This window comes from Bombus terrestris, chromosome 8 (genome assembly GCF_910591885.1).
Source record: "Bombus terrestris chromosome 8, iyBomTerr1.2, whole genome shotgun sequence".
NCBI classification, from domain to species: Eukaryota; Metazoa; Arthropoda; class Insecta; order Hymenoptera; family Apidae; genus Bombus; species Bombus terrestris.
The window spans coordinates 7,321,359-7,335,644 of NC_063276.1; the positions used below are offsets into that span (position 1 = coordinate 7,321,359).

At 46.2% G+C, this 14,286-nt stretch overlaps 1 protein-coding gene across 9 annotated transcripts in view; it reads right to left on the minus strand.

The window, feature by feature from the left end:
• LOC100642212 overlaps positions 1–14,286 on the minus strand; it is a 76,523-nt gene that overhangs the window by 36,064 nt on the left and 26,173 nt on the right. The window contains exon 1 of one of the 9 annotated variants that reach the window (XM_048408301.1): positions 8,395–8,691. The exons of 4 other annotated variants lie outside the window; for them this stretch is intronic. The gene's annotated coding sequence lies outside the window, so the exon portion shown is untranslated. 4 more of the 9 variants (XM_012311248.3, XM_012311249.3, XM_048408302.1 and 1 more) reach the window with 4 other exon arrangements.

Genomic DNA, 14,286 nt, shown 5'->3' on the forward strand with positions numbered 1-14,286 from the left:
CAGATTCGTAAATACGCTTTGCTCTGACCGACTTTCCTGGCGATTTCTTTTCTTTTTTTTCTCTCTCTCTCTTTTTTTTTTTGTTTTATGGGAAGCGACAAAGAGCCGCGCAACGAGACCCACGATAGTGGGTAGCTTTATCGCGCACTTCGAGATAAACCTCGCCGCACGCTGCGTCCAGATCATTTTCTCTCGTTCTCTTTCGTCGATTCTCTCTCGTGCACACGAGGGGGGCGTATTACACACTGCTTGCTTTTCCTCGTGCACGCACGTGCCACGTTACATACAACCTTCTGCCGTTTCGTGGAAAAGAGAACGTATATATATATATATATATATATATATATATACAGAGAAAGAGAAAGAGAGAGGGAGGTAGAGAAAGCGAAAAAGAGAGAGATAATTGAACGAATGCAGAGTCACTGGTCGTAGCAAGGAGATCGCCTCGTTTCATGGATTCTATTGATTTCCACCGGAAACATCAACGTGCCGACACAACAAGTGGTGACGAAACGTCGAACCCGTGACGAAAACAAACGCGCGAACGCGTGGAAATTGAAAATCACCGTTCCCAGGCGCGTTTTCCACGGTACCGGGCTAGTCGAGGTGTCGACAATATTTGCAGCTAGATCTACGTGTATGGAATTTTTTTTCCCCCGTATGTTTGGAAACGAGCATTTCCATCGGCCATTTCAATCGCCAAGTCGATTCGAGAAGCGTCACGCTAAAAAATATTTGCCCCGCGCGAATGGTTTGTCGTTTGGCAAACATTCGAAAATCATGGAGACCACGGCACAGTAGGAAGGTGGGAGGTGTGAAAAGTCAAGGAAAGTAAAAGTTACTCGGTACCATCCCCGGCTCGAGATCCTACGCGTCCCCCTTTGAAAAGTTTCACCGAAGCGTCGTGGTTTTAAAATTCCAGCTTGGGAAAAAAAGAGAAAGAAAAAAAAGAGAGAGAGAAGGCAAGAGCACACGAGGGCGCAAAGCGGCATGGTCCATCGGGAAAAGTAAATTCTCGAAATTACCTGTTACATAAAAACGAAATTTCCACGGGATGGTCGTAAACTTTCGAGAAGAGGAAAAAAACAGGGCGAGATAAATTCGTAAAAAAGGCGAGCTTTTTGGTTTATTACGCGATATTTCCGCGTAGCTGGAAAGCCGGCGAGGAGAGAGAGGGAACGGGCAAAGTCGACTTAAAAGCGTAAGCTCCGCGAGTTTTACTACGCATGCTGCGGGGAAAAAAACGTGACTTGGTCTTTTCGAAAAACGGGCGTAAACTCAAACGCATCTCCCTTTTGGCCCGTCCCCTTTTTCTCTCTATTTTTCCGCCCTCTTTTTTCCATTCTTCTTTTTATTTTTCTTTTTTTTTTGTTTTGTTTTATCTACATCGTGCTGCCGGCTGGCGTGCACCGAATGCGAACATCAAAGAGGAGTATAATTACGCGCGTAGCGTCGTTTCCGCGCTCGCCAATTGCGTGCCATAACGCGGCGAGATCGTTTGGGTTTGTGATCGCGTTAGTGCGACCAAAACAGATTCGGAATAGATAAGGGAAACTTGCCGAAACGACGGAAAACCGCGCGATACGGTCATCTTATCGATGAAAAGGATTTTCTTTCGCATAGGAAAATTTGGTTCGCCGAAATATGAGAAACGGATCGATGGAACAGTCATTGGTCGGACTACCGGTGCAACGAACGTCTGACGTATGGCGCGATTAGCGCAATTAGACGCCACTCGGCGACACGCAGGTGAAAGGAGCGACGCATTAATCATGCGAGTCACAACATCGGACCGACACGCTCGAACAACTGTAACTGAGAATAAACTTCGCGTTACGCCGACTCGAAAAGTGTGAAAAACATGGAATATTTTTCACGGTGTAAAGTAAAGTTGTATCTCGGGACGAGAATTTTGACAAAGCGCTGCGAAGTCGAAAATAAAGAGGACTTGCTAGTCACGTAGTAGAACAGGTCGAGTTACCTGCGAGCCACGATTTCCTCTGTGCTTTCATCTTCGAAAACAACGATGACGAGTAAACGACACCGAAGTAAAAGCGAAAGGGAACGAGCAGAGCATTTTGGTCACGTTCGGGATGCGCCGTGCAATCGGAAGAACTGCGAACTCGTGTAAACTACTTGGCGATTTATATGTGCGCGACGAAACAGATTTACGAAGATCGTGGCAAGGAAAATCGTGCTCGTTTTAATGAAAACCAACGAATCATTTATAATTTACTCGTTTACTGGTCTATAATTGTTTTCGAATATCGTTGCAATGTAACGACACAGATTGTCCGTGTCCAATTAAACGTACTGACAGCCAAACGTACACCCAGAGAACGGATAATTGCCACCTGTTTGCAAGACACGAAGCGAAAACGCGGCATTTTGTTTGGAAAAATGACGTTTCTTTCCCTCGGTGCGTCGTTTCGCGAGGTACGTTCGCGACGCTTGGAGTGGGCATCGTGACACGACCGAAGCGTGGCATGGAACACGTTCAAGGAAACGAGAGTCGAGTTCAACGAGGATCGCAACACACGCACACGCACGTATACAAGTGGGAAAACGACAGGTACGCACAAAGACACGGACACGTAACCGCAGAAAAAGGTATGGTGCAACAACAACAGCAGCAACAGACGCACAGACACACTGTATGCAATTACCGCGTACCGAGTCTCGTTTCCACGCGTCGACCACGCGCGCTGCTCTTTGTCCCGTCCCGTCCGCGATCGAGTCAGAAACCGTGGAAAACGAAGGAGGCTCGAGCAAAAAAGCCTTGTGGATCCATTAAGGGTACCAGCCGCGTTCTCGTAAACGCTTCATCGCCGCTTAAGGAGGTTCGCATTCGTAACAACGAGTCACACAAGCACGACAACGTGCAACACCACGACGAATACCACACGACGACGACACCACGACGAACGCTACCACGAAGACGACAATAGAACGACGACGACGAGAAACGAGATGATTGCAAAAACGATTTTCGCGGACACGGGCGCCAGTCGCGGAAATTAAGGAGTCACGTTATAAAACGCAACGACCTACAATGCTACAAATGCCACGGAACCGTCCTGTGTCTCTTCTGGCCTCCCCCGTCTCGCCTACCCCCTGCTCGACCAGCCGCCATCGCCGCCGCCACTGCCTCCTTTTCTCCGTTCGTTCGATGTGTATCCCTCCTCCTTTTAGCTTTTTCCTCCCCTTGGCAGCCCCTTCTTAGGCCGACACAGTCCCCTCCCGGCCTAGCCATCGCCAACCACCACCTCCCACTACCTTTCTACGATACGATGCGATACGATACGATACGATACGAAACCAGACGATATGATACGATATGATGTGCGATGCGATGCGATGCGATGCGATGCGATGCGATGCGATGCGATGCGATGCCGCTCCCCTTTGCCCCGCGAAACGATACGCCACTGTGCCTATGCACCATCAGTCGAAAACATACGCCAACTTCCCCTTGTTTCCCTTTATTATTTTTCGATATTACGCTAGAACTCTGCTTGTCTGGATTCGCTGAATTATCGGCGGATAATCAGTCCGTATATAATCAAGCTTTATTCATTTACCTCGCTACCGTTTGTTTTTCGTTCGCATAATCGATGCTCGCCTTCGAACAGATGCACTCGATCGACGAAAGTTCCATTAATCTGACTAAACTTTCGTTTAGATAACGAAGACTATTTCTTCCATTGGCTTCTCTGTTACCACCCACAAACGTATTCGCTGACTTTCTGTCCTTCTTTCCACAGTGGCCGGTTGTGATTTCATGGAATTTGGGTGGGGGTTGTTTTGCGGGCGCGTCGTTGATGCAGTGTAAGTGCGTCACAGGGCGATGATAAGACACCCGAAGAAAACGGAGGCTCGTACGAGCCATTGGCTGATAAGAGCACGGACAGTGCGCAGGAATGTTTTCTGACTGCGTGCGATTACCTGTTTCGTACGGAGGAAAACGGCGATTTTTAAGACTACGACCACGTTCTGACGATACATTGGCATCGTATGAGCGTCAACTATCCGATATATCCGCTTGCTCGCTTATTTATCTATTTCTCGATTCTTAATTCTTCTAAGAAACGTTTGAATCACGCTCTTGTCTCGACGAACAGAAAGCTACTCTCAGCTAGTCTGATAAATGTTTCAACGAAATCTGCGGCAAGATATTGGAAGGAAAAATCGTGCGTATCGATCACGATTATCTCGTTTTTTGTCAGCGATAGGCAAGTACGACTGTAGCGAAAATGTCTGAAAGTACGTGGCAGGGTTTAATAACGACCTGTTTGTGTATTTTCGAAAGAATTGGAATTTTACAAGTAGGCCTTATCGTGCGGCTCTCCGCCGCTCCGAAGAAATACGTAACCGCATCGATAACCTTTCGCGTAGAACTTCGGCCGGCCGTTCCGAGACGACACGATTTTTCAGAAAATCTTACGCGTGCCCTTGGAAATTTCTCGACCACGGAAGTAGCGAAAAGGAAAAAGGAAAGAGATTCGTCTTCTGATTCGTAGCGGAGAGGGGAAAAAAATGCGAAGATAAGAGCGAGAGCAATTTGTCAGCAGATAAGAGAAAGACGCGTTTACTGGAAGGAACGAAGGCGAAGCCGAAGAGAAAATAGAAAGACGGCGAGACGCTGGCGTGTGAAACGAACGAAAAGAACAATCCAGAAGCTCGTGGAACGGCTCTCGGTCGGATTTCTTCCGTTCTAGGCCAGCCTCGATTCTCTTTGCTGATCGCACAATGCGCTTCACGATGCGCTAAACCATTGCGAATATCAATATTTCCCTTACCAACGATACGCTTGCTTATCGTACGTGTGGTTTTTAAACGTTACATCTTCGTTGGAAGATCCGAGTTGCAAGTAGACACGAAGTAACACGCGTTGAAGCTACAAGTGGTTCTTCCCTGGTATTATGGGATCCGTAGAGGGGATGATTTTTGCAGCAAACTTTTCCATTTTACGTTAGACGACGAGCAAAATATCATGTTCGATAAATATATCACGACGCGAATATGTTTGTCGTTGATTGAATTGATCGAAGCTCGCTGCAAGTTAACTAGGGCACCGTCTATCTGTACAGGAATTTCATAAACCGGAACCGCGTATACTTCAAATTCCGAAGAAACGGAGAAACTATCGAGTCGATTCGAAGACCATAGAAGAAAAACGTGCCAAAGGATAATGTTTCGATACGAAATACTTGAGAACGAAAAACACGGTACCGTTATGTAGAGAGATATAAATCTCTTAAAAATATTAAGACAAGCGACGGTTTAACCATATCTTCGATATTTTGATATTATAGCGAGCAATATTTTTCAACGTACGGAACAATTTTGTGAAAGATACAGCGTATCTGTTGTTTGTTTGTTTTTGACTTTGGTCCGGCTGAAAAATCAATATCTCGACGAAAACACGTTTTTAATTTGTTCGTTCCCCGTGGTAAGTATCGCTGCGAGTTCCCATGAGAACGAGATCATTTCCGCTTATTTCTCAACGTATCCGGGCTCCCAGTTACATCACACGTCGTTATCGCTTTACCCAATGCGAAGACAAAATATTGCTGGGATAAGTTGCACGCTATCCAACGTATGAGCGAGGAGGGGGCAGGGGGCGATAATCGATGAGATACGACGACGCTAATCGCGTACGCAGAAAGACGAGGTACTTCTTTGCTCTCTTTCTCTCGGCGATAAGCGCCACGTTCTTTTACCTTCGAGCGTTGCCACCGCTTCCGGTTATTGGACGGTGACCAACTGTTCTCCTCGAGTACCACGAAGTCACTGCCAAATTGATTTTTTCCCGAACCATGGCAATTTTCAGCATGGGCCACGAACACACGCGATCGTTTTGTTTAACCACGCTGCTCTCTTCTCCTCGCTTCTTCTTCGCATTTCCGCTTTAAACATTTGCCACCCCCTTCCCCGTTGCTTTTTGAACGCTCGATTCGTAAGAAGATATTCGGTTGGCAACTAAGTGATCGCGGATTTTGTCATTAGATGGTATTGACAAAATCCGCGATCACTTGGTTGCCAAGCCAATAGCAAAGTCACGTGGAACACTAAAATCAATTTAAAAAGCCATCCGTGTTTCAATAATGTCTATCGAAATAGAAGATCCAACTGCAGAAGAAGAGGCGAGGTAAGTTCGATGCGGTTTTCGACTTGCTAAAAAGTCGACAGAGCCAAGCAAGAACTCGTCGTCGTGTCCAGCAACACCGCATGGATACACAGAATTTTCAACGAGTTACGTGGTGTATGCAAAGCGAGAAAAAATATTGTATTAAGTTACGCTTCATCGAGTCACACGGACTTGGAATCGCGCGTGTGTACACGCTCGCACACGAACGCGTGCCTTCAGCGAGATCCACTAAAGCGAGCGTTAGTCAAGTGCACTCGACGATTACTAGGCGACATACTCCACTGATCTTCATAGCCGTCTTTCCCTCGAGTCAAAGACTGCCGCTGAACGATACCGAAAAACCTTCCTATATATTTACCTTTTCTTTGTGTATCGTGGAAATCGGTCCGATTCGTCCTGGATTTCAAGAAAGAACGACGATTATTTTTGGCCGGTTCGATCGTCTTGCCATGCGATTTCGCGACGACAGTCGACGGTGTCACGGTTAAAATAACGAGCAACGCTAAAAATTGAACGATTCCATGTCGATCGATTAAAGAGGATAAATTCGAAAGGGTACGAAGGTCGAGACCAATATCGTTCATCCGGAGCAACGTTGTTGGCCTGACCATTCGTCTGTTCGTCGGATTCTCGCCTTTTTCTCTCTCTCTATCTCTCTCTCTGCCTTTGGTACGCGTAGAGAGTGGACGCAGCAGCAACCTTTTAAAAAGCGAAACACCGCTACCTTCGAAATGGGCAATTTTAGCCGGGAAAAGGTTTTTTTGACCCGACTGCTTTCGGACCCTGTTTTTTACTCGAAATACGAGTTCGAGGACCTTGTCGAAACTGAAAAGGACGGCAAGGTAGAGAAAATGAAAAAATACAAACGCAGAAACTTTTTTAATCCTTACTTGGCCAACTGAAACGCTTACCGAAGTTCGACGTTTTAATATTCAAAAAGCTTTTGCATAAATTTTGTAAAGATATCCGTGCAGTGAGGTAACGTCGCGAAGGTAACCTATAATATCCAACATTATCGCGATACTTCGCTAAAAAAGAAAACGTCGGTGCACATTAGGGTTAAGAGGACTTTAGAACATATTTTTCGTGAAAGACGGCTCCGAATGGAGCGTAAGTAACAATAACGCCGAGAGGCAATTGGAATCGATCGGCCAAGGGACAATTACGAAAATAAAGCGTCGAACACAACGGCATCGGCTGTAAACTGGGGCTCGCGTCGGTGAAATCTTGGTAGAGTTGGTCGGAGGCATCCGCAGGCCCGCGACGCGAGGCTTACGCTACTGAAAAGAGACTTCTGGATTCTCAGAGCGTGCCTGGTAAATAATAATACGTCGTTGCTAATGGAAACCTACTTCGCGTTGGCTTCTCCAGAGTAGGTTTCGCGAAAGGAAGAAGTGTGTCATGCACAAAAGCCTTTTCCAAATCGTCTTAAAGCTTTGTCACTATTATCATAATGATGTCAGATGCTTCTTTTTCTTTCTTTTCTCTCCCTTTTTCTTTTTTATTACGAAGGAACAAAGAGAGTTCTATTTTAGAGGCATCGTAATTGCGTTTCCACCGTGAGAAGAAGGATGCGGCATAAGCAAAGCGTAAGTTCAACCCTTGCTGCGTTCCTTGGGTCGTTCTCGACCAAATCACTTTTATTCGATATCGTTGGAAAATTTCTCGAGTTTCGGGAAAATATGAAAATATTTCGCTTTCGCGCCGTAGACTTTCTTAATCCCGTTGTTCTCGTTTCCTCTGTGACTGTCTCTTTTAATCGCGTTGTCCATACGACGAAATTGCAAAAAAGCGAAGTTGACCACGAGAGGCACGTGTAACATCCATTTTCAGTCGCGTAAATCCGAGGAGAACAACAGGATTAACAGCCACGTTGAAAGCTTTCCTTTCGATCGAAACGAAAGCGAGATCGAGATAGAAAAATTTCGAGGATCGCGACAAACTTACCCCGGCTACGCTATCGCGATCTATGATAAAATAATAATTACGAATTCTACGGAAGGAGGATGGGTGCAAGAAAGTTTGAGAAAGCTGGAAAGTTCATCGAGAGACTCGGAAAAATCTCAGTAATTACTGGTTTTCCGGCGTAGACGTCGGCAGACATTTGGGAGAAAGTTTTGGAAAGAGCGGGCAATTGGATTTTCGGATGGAAGCGTGCTCGCAGACACAATGAGATCAGTTGCTTCAATTAAGTAGAAGGATACTGTCGTTGAACGGGGCTACATAGCAGAGTCTACACGAACCTGGAGCTCCGAAGAGAAGACCATTCCCCTCCGACGCCTCCTCCTCGGCTAGTCGGGTCCCGAGTCGGCGTAGACACAACCGGTTTCCGCGGTGTTCACCCGCTTTTTGAGAAAAAATTGAACCAGTTTGTAAAACGAAAAAAGCTCTCCCCACCAGCCTCGTAGACGCCCCTCCTCTATCCCTTTACTCGGATTGCCGCGGAGACTCATGGGAACCGAAGCGATTCCAAGCGTCCCGGAATCCGATGCGCATCAAATGAAAAAGCCTCCAACGTTGCCAAGATTTTGACCCCCTCTCTCTTTTCCCGCTTCATCCTCCGTTTCTGCGCCTCTCCCACGACCGAAAGGAAGAGAGAAAGATAGAAAGAAACTAAAACCACCTTTCGCCTTTCCCTTTTTTCCTTCCCTCCAATTTTTTCGTACCCGCCACGAACGAAGCACCGCGGCAAAAAAAAGAAAAACGCGCCGCACGAAAAAACCGCGAAGGTGTTGCTCTGTGTGACGCGGCGGTACCAAAATGTCGGAGCAGCTTGGTAGATGTGCGAGTGCGTAAGACGCGAAAACGCGAAGGCTTACGCGGCCTATCGTGAAACACACCGCGGTCCTGAATACGTTCTAGGGAAGAGCGTGGTTGCAACGTAGGCCGCCTCGAGGCTTCCTGGCAGGGACTATTGATTTTCGAATTGGTTCAAAATTTCCATAATACCACGACGGCTGAGAGGGTACGCCGAAGCGCGGTTTCGGGTAGAGGGGGGTGAGTGGAGAAGGAGGAATAGAGACAGCGACGGGCAGGAGAAACAGACGGGGGCCGGAGGAGAGAAAACAGAGAAAGAGAAGAGAGACGTGTACGGCGAGTACAGTCGTACACTGTGTAGATAGAAGGAGAGGCCGATGCAGGGAAAACCATGAGGGGAAGAGAGATATAGAGAACGAGAGGGAGAGATAGAACGAAAGAAGGGGAGGAAGAAGAAGGGTGGAAGCCGAATGCACGTCAGAGGGTGAGTCGCCACGGCCTCGGACGGTTTCGAACTTGGCAAAGTTCAGCGGCTCAAAAGAGACACCCCGCACCCACTCCACCCTTTCGAGAGCACCCCACCATGATTCACCCTTCCTCCTTCTTCCCCTGCACCGTTTCTCGCTTCTCCTAGGCTTCTCTCGCCCGTCGGCCAACTTCATTCCTGCACCAACCCCCGCGCACCAACAATTCCCCCACAAACGAACCGAGCATCTCGCGCGCACGTGTACACGTATACGTGTACTATATGTGAGTGTACATGTGCACATCGTCACATACACAAACGCGTTCCCCTTCCTATCTGCACCCTCCTCTGTCATTTGCCGAGCACCTCCGCACAACACGCCGCGCGCTTTCCTCTATGTGTCCGTGTAACAACGATACCGACGACGTGAACGACCGCTCGTTCCTCGTTCCTCGTTGCGTTACATCGTGCTAACGATACCACCGGCAAGGGTATTACCCTCCTTGTCCCGTTCGGCATCGCTTTCCAGAAGGAACGGTGTTTAATGCGTTATCCGAACATCTCGCCCCGGAGACATTCTCTCTCTCTCTCTCTTTGTTTCTTTCTCTTTCTCTTCCCCCGCAGCTTTTTTTTTGCTCGCCTCTTCTTCTCCACTCGCGCGCTTTTTGTCCTGCCTGCAACTTTTGCCTTCGACCTGTACACGCTTTCAGGACTCATCGCACGATTACCAAGAAATACGCGATTACCGTCTAATTATCCTAGGGGCAGTAAAGCGTACCAATTACAGGATCGAACTACGGTTTCGCTTACCACTCTGTGTCTCGTATATTGAAACACGCGATGCGATTCGACGAAGTTGCCGAGAATCGGAAAACAAACGTCGCTTTCAAGAATAAAAGCAGAAGCTTCGTTGCTAGTCGGTGCAAAAAATTTAATCTCTTTCCATTGACGTCGATCGAGCCAACGGATCGGCATTTCTGAAAATTCTCCATACGGATTCTCGTAATTTGCGCGCGAGCGAGATCAAAAGCGCTTCGGCAAAATTCTTGGAGGCCACGAGGCTCGCACAGAGAAGAAGAGAGAAAGCATTGTTGGCCACCGTACCGCGGACAGAATGACGTACGACCAGACGTTGCATTCCTCTCTTTTTACGAATTCCTCCCCCTTTTCCTCCTGCCGCTGTTTCTTCGCTCGGATCCTGCTGCTCCCTTCGCGACAAAGATAAAAAAAAAAAAAGAAGAAGAGAAAGACAGAAACAAAATCCTTAAGAAAAAAAAAGATATGATAAAGAAATAAAGAGACGGAGAGATGTAAAAAAGGAAGAGAGCGCAGACGAAAAAAGTCGAGTAAGAGAGGATGGAAAGAGGGAAGAAAAAGGTTAGAGTTTCGACTCTGTCCATGGACTCTCGAGTCTTTTTTTTCGAGATGGGGCAGCGAGCCGGTCGTTCGACGGCTACGGGCAGGATCCACTTGAAAAGTGCGCGGTAACTCCGCCAAAAGGGGCATGAATCGTCGAGCGTGCCGTGACATGACCTGTCCTAACTGGACGAATCTCGTACCGTGCACGGCTACCGTGCTCTCTTCTGCACGATCACACTTCGTTCGGGTTACTTCGTTCTACCTCTTCTCTTCGGCCACTTCTCCCACCGAGCCTCGCCTCCGCATCCCTTCTTAACGACGCGTGTTTCGCCAACCGGACCAGCTTTACGCTTAAAACTGTATCCGTATCTCGCCTTCCTTTTGCTTCCTTTATCCCTACTACGGCCAAGTGAAATTGAGCACTAGTTCGCGTTGTAAACGGTTCAGACGCGGCTGACCCCGATGCAGCGCTATGCGATTCTAGATGCCTGTTTTTCGACAAGCAGATCGACCGAACTACTTCAACGATGAATTTAGGATTAGATGGTTGCTTGTGTGGAATCGTGCGGCACGTACGAAAAGTCTGCGATTGATCTTGGAAACCGTGGCGGTATAGTTTGTAATATAGGTCCGAAGGAAAGTTTCGAAAGATTCGTGGTAGCACATTAAATATGTAAGAATGTAGTTGAGAAAAAATGACTGTAGCTTTCCCATGGCGAAATCTACTAGGTAACCTTACATTCCTAGATAATAGTATCTTTGTAATCGCGTTATGTAGCTACGAAAAATTTCCAATTCTTTGGAAATTGCTGCTGTAATTTGTAATACAAAATCGAAAAGTTAGCAAAGTTTCACGGATCTTTAAGCGTATTAAACATGTGAAAAAGTAGTTCAGACATAAATGACCCTAATATACGGTTCTAACTTTAGGATTCCCGCTAGAGCCTTTTATCGATTGCCGTCAAGTTTCTTATAATCGCGACGTTGTTCCCCAGGTTTTTGTCTATCGTTTGCACGAGGAAAAAATCTTGCCAGTGTTTTTCGAAATTTTACTGTCCGCTAAAATAACGGATATTACCTGTAACGCGCGTCTTGCAGCGCATTAACGATCAGACGAGTTGGCAAATTTGCCCGGCAACGACAACGCGTTAACGAGAGGGTCGAGCTAGGCACGTAAATACTTTTCAAGCTCATTAAGTGCACACTGAGAGAGTATGACAATTTTCGCGCTGCTTCTCCACCGGCTATCATCCGTGTAAAAACACACTTACGTTTCAACGTTCACGAGGATTCCCCAGAGCTCGGTGAATTTCAAATTAGATAAAAACCGTAATTCAAAAACCGTTTATAACCACCCGCTGATATATTATAAACGCGATTAAAAATACCCTTTCTTTTTGTATTCTTCTTACGAGTAATTATACGCCCTTTTTATGCTTAAAACACTTTGTCAGACGATTTCCTGTAACGCTAGTTTGTACCTATCGAGGTACAAATTAAAATGTTTATAGTACGCTATTGAAAATTACTCGAATCGTTAGAAGTTCATACAGCCTGATCTATAAAATTTGTATGTAAGATTAGGACGCTATAAAACTACCGACAAAGCTAAAACGTAAGAGTACGAGGGAAGTTGAGATAGATGTGAAAAATTGAATAAACGGAAACAAACATAAATCTAGAAAATTTCAACGAAAAATTACGAGTTGGTTGTTCAAAGAACTCTGGTAATTCTAGCGTCAAAATGAAATACTAGAAAATAATTACACTCGTTAGTGGAAATAACAAGTTCTCAAAATGACCCGGCTACGATAAAGGAAAAAAAAAAAAAAAAGAAAAGAAAGAAAAAAGAGAAAAGGGAGGAACAGGTACAGTACTAGCGATGGAGGAAAAGTAAGAACCGATTTGTTAACGAGGTTTCTCGAGGTAATTAACTGGAGGAGGATGCGTACGGGACATATAGGTTTAGTGTGCGAATTAGCCGCATCAACATAATTACAGAACACGCATGCCGTCGTTTATACTTACCGATTGTAATTATAACACATAGAACAAATTGAAGTTTGCTTAACGGTCTAGCCTGCCGACCGATAGTAAATTCAACGACAAGTTAACGTTCCCATGTAGCGCAAAAACTGAACGGCATGTAAACGCCGAATCGATAAATCTATTACGATAAGAGGACGTGTTACAACTTCACCGTTACTCATACGCAACGCACACAAACACACACACGCACGCATGTACACACATGAACAAATGCAACAGGACACACATACACGCATACAATAACGAGTAGAAAAACTTCCGTTAGCTTCCTAACCGGGCAAGTAAAAGGAACGATAGTCCGGCGTGCAGCTTTTTAATTTCCCATTTTCCCGCGGTCGATACACCAAGTTTTTTGCATTTTTTTACATTTTCTTAGCGATCTATCGTGCGAAAGTAAGAAGCACCGTTGCTCGATTTTGCGCCGGTGATTTCGACTCTGGGAACGAAATCACGATTCCTATCAAATTCTTTAGCAAATATAATTGCCATCCTGATACTTTGCCACCTACGCAATCTTTTCCTTTGTTCTCCTGCCAATTTCTGCAGGCTACTATAATTCTTTTTTCGCGGCTTTACTTTAATTAATTAATTAGTTAATTATAATTAACGAATGCAAACGATACCGAGCTGACGTTGATCAATATAGATTACCATAGAGGCACGTGGACTCAGAGACGATTTCAGTTACCACCAGCCAGTCTCGACAGCAGACATTAAAGCGTAGTTCTGGTCGAGCAATTTCACTTTTGTCGGTAGCCGAATTACTCTATCCCTTTAAACGTAGCGCAACGAGAAAGAGAAAAGCTTCGAAAGTCGAAAGTCGGTCGCAGTCGCGAGGTTGAAAAGGGACGAGGAGCCTGCCTTCTTTCTGCGACTCGACGTCAGCTCGAAATCCAGTTTCTTCGTAAAGAAAGAGCCGGAAATTTTCTCAAGCTCGAAGGCTATCCTGTTTTTTGTTCCACGGAATCTTCGGGCTGGTGCAGAGGGGAGGGAGGGAGGGTATCGTTTGATCGTAGAGGATTTACTCCCGTGACTGAAACAGCGGAGGATATCGCAAAAAGAGGAAAAAAAAGGGGCAAGAATCGAGCACGGTCCACAGGTAGACGCATCGAAATCGAGAGGGGTTGACTGGAATCGAAAGAAACGCACGCACGGTCGGGTTAAAACCGTGGCAGCGAGGTCGCGAAGGCTCGTCGACGACGACCCACTGCCACCCTGTGCGACCGGAGAGCCCACGAGCTCGATTCGAAATCCGAGGAAAAGAAGAAGCCGAGAATCGAACAGGCGAACAGAGAAAGAGGTAGCGAGAGAAAGAGAGATAAAGAGAGAGAAAGAAAGGAAAAGATATCGAAGAGTAGCAAGGGCTCCTCGTCTTCCTCCCACTCTAAGATCCCGGCTTAGCGACCGGAAAATAAGAATAAAAAGCCCCACGGGATGAGAGGAATTAAAAAACCATAAAAGTACCGTCTACGCCAATGCGATTGGAAACGTTGCGATATAATGT